This window comes from Sander lucioperca, chromosome 11 (genome assembly GCF_008315115.2).
Source record: "Sander lucioperca isolate FBNREF2018 chromosome 11, SLUC_FBN_1.2, whole genome shotgun sequence".
In the NCBI taxonomy this organism is placed as follows: domain Eukaryota; kingdom Metazoa; phylum Chordata; class Actinopteri; order Perciformes; family Percidae; genus Sander; species Sander lucioperca.
Window position 1 is genome coordinate 28,897,008 of NC_050183.1, and position 11,359 is coordinate 28,908,366.

The 11,359-nt window shown below is 40.9% G+C and overlaps 2 long non-coding RNA genes across 2 annotated transcripts; both read right to left on the reverse strand.

Annotated features, from left to right (window-relative positions):
- Positions 1 to 3,343: 3,343 nt before the first annotated feature.
- LOC116058988 lies at positions 3,344 to 6,643 on the reverse strand. The gene is made up of 3 exons (XR_004107172.1): positions 6,633 to 6,643; positions 6,152 to 6,159; positions 3,344 to 3,446 (listed from the first exon to the last, which is right to left on the reverse strand). It is a non-coding gene; the product is annotated as an uncharacterized LOC116058988 (long non-coding RNA).
- A 2,866-nt stretch (positions 6,644 to 9,509) lies between these two features.
- Positions 9,510 to 10,346, reverse strand: LOC116058797. Its single transcript, XR_004107123.2, has 2 exons — positions 10,284 to 10,346; positions 9,510 to 9,553 (listed from the first exon to the last, which is right to left on the reverse strand). It is a non-coding gene; the product is annotated as an uncharacterized LOC116058797 (long non-coding RNA).
- Between the last annotated feature and the right edge of the window lie 1,013 nt (positions 10,347 to 11,359).

Consider the following 11,359-nt stretch of genomic DNA (forward strand, 5'->3'; position numbering starts at 1 on the left):
TTTAAAACTTGTAGTCTTCAGACCCCCACGCTGACTCAAGCAACATCACTTGGGGATATTCATCAGACTTCACAAAACTCCCTCTGGACATCTTGGAGACTTCCCACAAAACATTTTTTTACGATCGCTATGGCACTTTTTTTAATACTTTTAACAACTTTCCTAAACTCTTAACACAGTTAGCACAACATCCATCTGTGTAGATTATACATTTAACACATTTCTTGTTGCTTTGACACAAAATGCATACAGTTAACACAAATTTGAAATGCTTGAACTTCTTTTACACACAAGCTCAACCAAGACCAAAACAATGGATTTTTACTGACCAATTTACAAATGCTTTCACACTGTATGTCAGAACAGATAGCAACATGTTCTTAACCTAACTTAAAGGCTAAAGTCAAAGTGAACAGCTGATCGTATTGTAAATTGAAACACAAATATATCCCCTGCATTTTATACATGCATTTATTGAGAAACAGCTGATTGAAGTTATGCAAATAGATCAATCACAGCTGATTCCCTTCTAGGAAACACACTCAGGTGTTGAGGTTCTTTCAATCGCATGATCATATGGTAGTACAGTAAAAGAGGACCTATTTGAACAATATACCATAGATGAACACAGAATATAAAAAAATATGCCTTCACGAGGGAGAGGAAGTGGAGTACCAGGACAATTCTGTCTCTGTCTCCTTTTTTTAATAAACCGTACATTCTAAGCCCCCTCTGCACCAGCACTGGATTTGTGGCACGCCGCTCTGGGTCAGCTGGCTGCCCTTGAACAACTGTCCTATAGGTTGCTTGACAAAGTGGAGGAGTACAACTTGAAATGGGGGAAGTACCACTCGTACACTTTGGGCATTTAATGGCGTTCCAGCTCATAAACAAAGCATTTAACTAGAAAACATGTCTGATGGATACATTGTGATAGATTACTGTACCTATACATAGGCAAGGTTGTAAACTCAAGGGTCTGTGCATCACTCTTTTTTTTTTTTTTTTTTTTTTTATAACGTCCTATAATGTATTTATAGTTTAGTTTTTGTCTATGGTTGCGCTATGTCTCCTTTCATTCTATTTTGTTGTATGTGTACTGCTTCTTTTTTCTGAAGGATATGTGTGTGTGTTTAAATTTTCTGAAAAACCAATAAATTGTTAATCATAAACCGTACATTCTATAAAGCTACTCTGAGATGGGTCATTCATTTTTTGTATTGAATCTCTGCAGCAAAAAAAACAAAACGGTGGCTGGGTTGGCTCAGTGGGTAGAGCAGGCGCACATATACTTGGAGGTTTATGCCTCGACGCAAATCCGACTTGTGACGATTTCCTGCATGTCTTCCCCCCCTCTCTCTCCCCTTTCTCAACTAGCTGTCCTGTCAAATAAAGGTGGAAAAGCCCAAAAAATAACCTTTAAAAAAAAAGAAAAAAAATATGCATGCATTTACTAAACCCAACAAAACAAATATGTAGAGAGGCTTCAAGAGAAACTGCAGTCCAAAACATAATCTATGATCGATACAATATACTATTGTCTATTGTATAAGGGCAGACCTGACACATATAAAATAATGCAGTTTCTGTAATTCCATGGGATGTTAGTGTTTTGTATGACATTGTTCTATGATTGACTAAATGTTCCTGTTGGGAGAGAACATGTGTTAGTGTTTTGGAAGAATTATTTGACTTAGACACATGATTGCATTGTTTTGGTAAACACAGTGTATTGTGTTAGTGAATTATTGTATTTTGAAAATCAGTGTTGGAGTTTAGTTTACAATGTGTGATTTTGAGCATGAAATTAACTGTTTTGCCAATTGTGTGTTGTAGGTGTGTTGGTGTGTTAAGAGTTTAGGAAAGTTGTTAAAAGTATTGAAAAAATTGTCATAGAGATCGTGAAAAACTGCAAAACATATGCAGTAGTTCTCCTTAACACATGGAAACACACACTGATGTGAAAAATCAGCAGAGTTCGCCTTTATGTTTCTACGGTAAAAAGGGCTAAAGGCTCTGACATACCAACCCAATTATCGGCTGGCGAGGTCGGTGACTCGAGTGTGTTCGGTGTGTTCCGTGCCGTCGTCAGTCGGAGGAGTCGTCGGCTTTAATTTCGGCCGATTTGACATGTTGAATTGGAAGGCAGGCAGTCGGACTCAATGGCCAATCTGATTGGTGGAGTGCAAGCCCTTGACTAGCGAATCAGTGCACTTATGTTAAAACACTTACCGGAAATGACGAGCGGGATGAGCGTGACAAACGCCTCTCAAAATCTGACGAAAATCTTTCAAACTGACCTTTGTTGATCAAGAAAACAGACAGATTCAGCAACTGTATGGCCTATTTCTCGCTTAAAATGTTTTCAGAAACACATTTCGGTGAACTATTTTTGTAAAATATGATCGTATTCCGAACGAGACGCCATAATGGTCTGGCTTTGAAATTCGGGAGAAGCCAGACTCACGTGATGCGTTCGTCATTTCCGGTTTTCATTTTTTGGGCGACAATACAGATTAGCGACGCCTGCTGTTATGGAGACGTATTACGTCTTGCGCATGCGCAGAACGTACGCTCAAGTCGGCGTCGCTTTGGTGTGTTCCGAGGGACCGACAGGAGCCGAATGATCAGTCTGACTGCCTTTTCTGCCGACGGTCGGCCGTCGGGTTGGTGTGTCAGAGCCTTTACACCAACATCTACTTATTTTTTCAGCACATACAGATTCCTATCATTAGAATAATTTGAAAGATGCTGATACAAACTTGTATGTGCTTAAATAGGCTTACCCTCCACTTTATGAACACCTCAGTTTATGATGAAAACTCAAGCACGGATCTACAACAGAACAACTTACAAGTGAACCAAATTTATCAAAAAATTCTGAAAAAGCTGAGCATTTCTCCTCCTCTCGCACCCGTCAGTGCTGTCAGTTGCTTCGTTTGACAGGAAGTCACGGCGAGGCAGAGCCTGGTGTGAATAGAACTGTTCCCATCCCCAGCGGTGGACGACAGATGTAACACACTGTGGCAGCTCTCCATAGGATCCGTGTTATTCAGAGTCTGTGTGCCTGCTGGGTCTGCCTATGGAAGCTGCTTTGAGGGTTCAGTAAGGATGAATACCCTGAACACATGCACGCTTTGCTGCGTGTCCTCCCACGGAAATTGCTCTCCTGCAGTTCGGTATCTTTGGAAATGTCTAGACTTTAAAATAAACAATGAGCAATGTTTGGATTGGAATCCCGTGGGACCCAACACGAATCTTGCGGGAGCAGGCGGATTTACACTACTGCGACTGGGAGCGTGTGGTCCAAAAATAGACCGCGGGTCCCGGAATTTTTTTATCAGTGCTGTAACCGGCTGTTTATAGGTTCGCCTAGCTAGGTTGTATAAGAAAACACTGAACGCACACGGAGCATCCAGTTAAACACCAGCCAAACACTGTTTTTCCTTCCTGGGGCTCTCCACCCCTTTCTCCTACGGCAGCCTGAGGGATCCAATCACAGGGACTAACATCAAATCTGTTTCAGTGCATTAAAAGACAGGGAAACGAAACAAAATAAAACAACATAAGCAAACCACAGCCAACAACACGTTCTAAAATTAAAAAAAACAAACAAGAAATAAGTAAATGAATACAATGTCACTTTGCCCTTATTGCACTAGAAGGACTGTAATTATTGCAGAACTTGCAGAACTTAATTTTGCTACTTATTACAGACAGGTATGCATATCATTTTTATTAATACTACACAGTAAAACAGCATGTATCCCTGCGGGACAGAAGACTCATATCAATGGTCAATCTATTGACAATCAATCTAATGTTTGCCATTCGGGCAGGACCCAACACACAGACTGCGGGAGCAGGCGGTAATGGTCAGAAATCAACCGGGAGCGGGATTTAAAAAACAGTCCTGCACAGGGATCTACTGCAGCATTGATTTGTAAATAACTGACCCACAGGTGTGCCGCTGCTTTAAGGATTTAATGAACTTTCCTTTTTATTGAAATTTGTCTGTGGCTGTGACTCAGGTGGTAGAGCGGTCCTCTACCAATCGGGCAAGACAACCCAGAGTTTCTCCCGATGCTGAGCCATCTGTGTTCAAATGTGCATGAATGTTCATCTGATGAGCAGGTGGCACCTTGTGTATCGCTATAGAAATGCAGTCTATTTGCATTTGTCATGCAGCTGCGTGGGATGTGTTTTACTCTTGACAAGCAGAACCAATCTGACCCTCTACTGCCTGTTGGGAGAGCTCCACAGCCTGGGAGCAAGGACTACCTGAAACAAACAGCACATTACAACACTCGACTCTAAAGCATATGAAATATAAGCAGCATTGACTGAGCATGTACAGTATTCATGAATTGAAATGCAAGTGTGTTTGTGTTGCTTTGAGTGCGTGTTTGCTCTGTTACAGATTGCTTAATTAGCATTACTTAATGCATTAATAATCATTACTTAACCGTTAATTATAGTTAAATAATGTGTCTAATAAACAAGCAATGTTCATGTTTGTTCATGTTAACTAAGGTATTAATTGATGCATTATTCACCATTAGTTAATGCCTTAACTAATTGTGAATTACAGTTAACTAAGGTGTCTATTTTACCATTAGTTAATGCAGTAATAAGCCTTGACTAACTGTTAATAACTGTTAACTAAGGTGTTTATTTTACCATTAGTTAATACAGTAATAAGCCTAAACAAACAAACAAACATCTCTTGATAACATCAACTAAGGGTTTACTTAAGGTATTTCCTAATATTACTAGGTGGTTGATAAAGATGTTTGATAGCATGTATGTCTTAAGGTTCACAGCCAAGCCATCTCATTATGAGAAAACAGTTTTGTTATGGTTGTCCACATACTTTTGTCCACTATATTTGTCCATCCTCCAACGTATGACTTACTTTTGGTGGAGGGTGAGATCAGTGAAAAGACTCCATAGTCTCCATGCAGAGGTTTGCTTGTTCCTTTGTCTACAAGTAGACATTCACTTAAAGCCCAACCTATATACATTATGGTGCATGCTATATAAGCATTACTTAACCATAATAGGTAACTTGATTAATATATAATAATACTGAATAAGCATTACTAAACCACAACTAAACAGTATTGTGATGTAATGATCTTTGATAGCCTTATTGTAAAGTTGAGAACAGAATAATTTTGTAGTCAGTATAGTAGTTTGTGCTCCTTCATGTGATGTCAACAGTCTGGGACAGAAAATATCATGTGATGTGAGAAGCACCTCAGAGATTGTCAAAGTCTTGTAGTGTGCACTTGGCTTCAGTTTAACAATGCTTTGAGTTGCCTAAACAGAAGGGAAACAGTAACACATTGCATTCCAATGTTCACTCACAATCTGTAACAGTGGGACTGAAAATGAAAAGACCTTCCCCATGGATGGTTCATTTACTCAAATGAACCAACCATCATTTACAAATTATTCTACTTTACAAATTAAAATTTAATTAAACCGTTGCTTTCATAAGGTGAAGAAATAATACTGGATGACAGAATGCAGTTTATTATTAACTACTGGAATTTAAATCATGGATCAATGTGTAGCTACCCACACACACACACACACACACACACACACACACACACACATACACTAGCAGAAATAATGAGCTCTGATTGGTCCACTCAGTGACTATATACCTGCAATTAGTGTCATAGTGGTCAGCCCCACTGCCTCTAGAGTCCAGAAGCTAAAAAGCCTGTCAACCTCCATCATTAGCCTGGAGAATAGGTTTCACACACACACACACACACACACACACACACACACACACACACACACACACACACACACACAGATGTAGTAAATGTCAGGGCTATGGTCCAGGCAGACGCTGGGCTCTGCTCCTGACAGCAGCAGGAGCAGGCAGTGGGGAAACGGCTGCTGAATTCACCATTGTCTTGTGTAATTAAATTGACAGAATCACATCTCCTGTGGCAGAGTTCACAGTGCCAACGTCCCGCTCTGCCTACAGTCTGATTGTACTGTTTTAAAGTCTGTATGTTTCGCTCTCTACCTCCCCCAACCCCCCCTAATCACAAAGCTGGAAGCCAACTCAACTTGATATTCACCAGAAACTGCTCTCCCATTAACCTCTCTGCCACACTTCTGCCACACACCCCTCTTTCAAACTCCTAAACATCTTCCACACATACTCTCCCTATTGCATGCTTCGCTTACTGTCTCCCTCCTCTCTTGCTTCATCCTCTCTACCTTGGCCTCTTTTCTGGACTCTCTCCATCCTCTGATCTCTCTGCAGGCTCGCCCGACCCCTCCAGCTCTCTGGTTGTCTGACTCAGTGCATGACAGAACCACCCTATGGGCAGAAGTCCAAATTCTAAAGACCTACATGCCTACCTTTTTTTTCTCTTTTTCTGCATCCTTATATGCAGCTAAAAGCACTTTCATTCAATCTAAAATACAATTTAACTTTTTCAACCACAAAAAACTATTCGCTATTTTTCTACCCTCCTTGATCACCCCACTGCCCCACCTTTCTCCCCTATTCTGCCAAGCGACTTTGTTAACTACTTTGTGAAAAAAAGATAGCTGACATATGTTTCCCTCATTTCCCCACCCACCTGCCGGACAACAACAGTCTTTCTCTCTTTTTTCTAAAAGACTTGAACTCTCTTCACTCAACTCTCTGCAACTCTCCACAAGAACAACCTTCCTCCCCCCACCCCCACCAGTCTGGTTTCTGCCCTCTTGCCATCACAGAGGAACTCCACGCTGCTAGAGCCACCTCCCGCTCATCCATAGTCCTCTTGCTGGATCTTTCTGCAGCATTTGACACGGTGAACCACCAGATCCTCCTCTCCACCCTCCAAGAACTAGGCGTCTCAGCCTCTGCACTTTCTCTGTTCACATCCTACCTCAAGGGCCACACTACGAGGTAACTTGTCTGAACCTCATAACCTCACTGTTGGTGTCCCTCAGGGTTCTGTTCTGGGTCCCCTCCTCATTTCTCTCTACACCAAATCACTTGACTCTGTTATCCACTCATGGGTATTCTTGCCACAGCTATTCTGATGACACTCATCTGATCCTGTCTTTCCCCGGTCTGAAACCCAGGAGATGGATCAAATCTCTGCTTGTCTGGTTGACATCTCTCAGTAAATGTAAACAACCTAAAGCTCAATCTGGACAAGACTGAGCTGCTCTTACTTCCAGCGAAGGCATTTCCTGTACTCCGTGGTGTCCCCGACTTGGACTGTAAGGGACCTGGGTGTGACGCTGGATGACCTGCTTTCCTCTGCTGCCAACATTTAGGGACAACCAGCTCCTGCATATCAATTCTACGCAACATCAGAAGGGTTTCCGTCCATTTCTCACCCAGAAGGCGGTGCAGGTTCTGATCCGGGCTCTAGTCATCTCAAGCCTGGACTATGTCATCTCCCTCCTGGCTGGTGTGCCTGCATATGCCATCTGCGGCTCATCCAGAATGCAGCATCCTGCTGCTCTTCAACCAATCCAAGTTCTTCAACACAATTCAAGACACTGGATTTTTTATCTATAGTGTTCCGAATGGCTCAGGCCCATCCTACATCCAGGACCTGGTCTAACCACACATCCCAGCCCGTCCACTGCACTCTGCTACTGACAATCGTCTTGCAACTTTTTCACTCCAAAGGGGGCCCGGCTACGATAAATAAAATAGTTCATGAAGCTTTATGAGGCCATCACTAGTTGTAGTTGCATGCTTGAATGCACTTACTGTACGTCACTGTGGATAAAAGCGTCAGCTAAATAAATGTAATGTAATGAAAGGGAGAAGAATGATGTTCACATCACACCAGGATAAAATACTTGTTTTAGATTCTCAAATGAAGTCAAGCATACAGGAACAGAGAAGTGGCCTTGCTGTGTGTCTCCCTTCATCTTTCAGGGACCATAAAGCTTTAAAATGCATATATAAGGTTTGCATAGAGTATATGTTCATACTGTGCTCAGTGTGGGGCCATTCGCTCGGCGGCTTCAGACGCCTTTAACAAAAGAAAATTGCCTCTCTCTTCATCTGTGAAGCCAAAGTTTTCCTTTTATAATTTTGTTCTGCAGATATTGTAGATATGATGTCATTGATTTGATGACATATTTATTGTAGAGATGATCAATAATATACTGGTCAGTATTAATATATACTGATTATAGTTTAAAGGCCCAAACTGGCAGATCTGAGCTGTCTTTGAGGACAGTATGTATTAATGTCAGATATATAAACAAGTTTAAGGTGACCAAGCAGTGATGATAAGTAATACTGTATTAGGAAGGAAAATGGGAGCCGTGCATAAGGCAAAAAATTGGGGTGATGGGAAAAATGCTTTATCTGCGTTTATAGTCTGGCTGCCGAGTCTTGCACATTTTGAAATAGTGCCAGGGCGTTACAGTAATCCAGGCGTGAGGATATGAAAGCATGTGAAAATCTCTCTGTGTTACTGAATGATAGGATTGTTCTAAGTTTAGACAATTAATTTATAGATGCAAGACTGCACCAGTTGTTTTTGTGCTGCTCCAAACTCAGACAACATTGAAAATAACATCAAAGTTCATAGCAGCAAATCATAGGAGTGAGTGGGCCAGGGAGTGGCTAGATTTGTTCACAGTGTTCTGAGCCAATGATCAGGACCTCTGTGTCATCTGAAATGAATTGGAAGAAATTGCAGCTTGCCATTGACATTGGTGATGATGATGATGAATAATCATCATCATCATCAGCTTTGACTATCAACTATTGTGTGTGTAGTGTATCTGCAAAGATGTGTCCCATGGCAACATCTACAAAGAAAACAGCAGAGGAATCAAACCTGTACCTTGCAGAGTTCGACACATGTCCGAGTCGTTGAAATTAAGGCACAATCCAAACGAGACCAAAGAGCGTCCATTCAGTGTTCCTCATACTGTTGTTGGCCATAGCAAGAGTCCTCCGTCATCTACCTTCCACCAGCTGGTAAGGAAGGCCAGCTCTGCGATCAGGCTAGAACAGGACAGTCTGGAGTCAGTGGCAGAGAGCAGCCATCTTGGATAACCCCTTTCACCCTCTCCATGACGAGCTGGGGCAGATGTGCAGCTCGTTCTTCCCACCCAGGTGCAGAACGAGGCGCTTTAGATGCTCATTTGTGCCCATTGCCATCAGACTGGATACTACAGACTGTTCCATTCACTCTGATCAGCCAGCCAAAATCACACGCACACACACACACACACACACACACACACAAACACACACACTCACACACACACACACACACACACACACACACACACACACTCACACACAATTGTGTCTGGTACACTCTCACTTTCCATTGTCTCAGTTGGACTTGATTTGCAAATATTGCACACGTATTATTATTATTATTATTATTATTAGTAGTAGTAGTAGTAGTAGTAGTAGTATATTATATAATATATATTGTAACAAACTGTGTTAACTCTTTATGTTAATTTGTTTACAGTTACAGTTTTTTTTAGTCGCTATGGTACTATTATCAATAGTATGGTGCAGTGTTTTGAAAATCTAAGTACAAGACTCCCAAGTTCTTCCACACAATTCAAGACACTGGATTTTTTATCTATAGTGCTGCGAATGGCTCAGGCCCATCCTACATCCAGGACCTGGTCTAACCACACATCCCAGCCCGTCCACTGCACTCTGCTACTGACAATCGTCTTGCAACTTTTTCACTCCAAAGGGGGCCCGGCTACGATAAATAAAATAGTTCATGAAGCTTTATGAGGCCATCACTAGTTGTAGCCGCATGTTTGAAAGCACTTACTGTACGTCACTGTGGATAAAAGCGACAGCTAAATAAATGTAATGTAACGAAAGGGAGAAGAATGATGTTCACAACACACCAGGATAAAATACTCGTTTTAGATTCTCAAATGAAGTCAAGCATACAGGAACAAAGAAGTGGCCCTGCTGTGTGTCTCCCTTCATCTTTCAAGGACCATAAAGCTTTAAAATGCATATATAAGGTTTGCATAGAGTATACAGTATGTTCATACTGTGCTCAGTGTGGGGCCATTCCCTCAGCGGCTTCAGGTGCCTTTGACAAAAGAAAATTGCCTCTCTTCATCTGTGAAGCCAAAGTTTTACTTTTATAATTTTCCATTCATTGTATGTTATATATATATATATATATTGTAACAAACTGTGTTAACTCTTTATGTTAATTTGTTTATGTTACAGGTTTTTTTAGTCGCTATGGTACTATTATTAATAGTATGGTGCAGTGTTTCAAAACTGTAAGTACAAGACTCCCAACGGATCATACTTGTAAATCATTAAATCTTGCATTCAAAGCAACTGATTCTCCTTTCATTTGGCTCGTAAACATCTTTCACTACCAAGACCAATGTTCCAACCACTAAATTTCTGGTGAAATACAACGAGTACATTTGTTAAGTCACCTGAATATGTGCAATTCTTTCAGTTAAGTCATTGTAACAATAACTTAGTCCAGACCAAACAATGTAAGATACAAGTTTCAAAATGACCCTTTGAAGTGCTAAAGATTATCTGTTTGCTTCAATGTTTTCACATTACAGTAGGCAAAAATGTAACTGTACATTACCCATCAAATTCAACAACAAACTATTTCCATAATTCCTATCCCATAATCAGAAGTGTGATCAATGAAGACATCTTTCCAAATCAAGAAACAAACTTTTATTGCAACATTACTGTAAGGTGTTGTCTAAGTAAATACTGTAAAAAAAACAACAACATTGTAACAGAACTGAAAGAAAATTGTTCACTCTCTCTCTCAGATCCTATAAAAGTTTTCTCTAGTACACACTAAACTAATCTGAATCAATTCAGTCTTCTGGATTTGGCCATAAGGTCTGGTCCACATCACAATGTATGTTTTCATAGTTCATGCACCTTGGGAAAAAATCTTCTTGAATGTCGAATTTAAGCCTGCCATTGGTCAGCAGTGATGTCATCACAAGCTTTCATGTACTTAGAGTTTTAAAAAGAGGTACTTTTAGATGATCTATTGGTTTATTTGTACTTAAGGTAGTGACATGTTACCACATACTTGTGAGAATAGTTACCATAGTGTCAGATACAAACTGTAATGTTTATATCTTTAGAGTGTCACTGTTCAGAGGCAGTAGTCTGGGCCAGATCAGTGATGTTGAGCGAAACGCTGAGATTTCCTCCTGTCAGTGAAGTAAACATGTTGTGAGTTTAGATGCTGTGAAGCCTGTCTGTATGTCATCTTCCAATGACAGTGAGCAGTGGGCGATTATACACCTGAGAGCTAAGGGGGGCGGCTGTTGTTATGTCCTGCAGGAAGAGAGGAGTTCAGTTTAG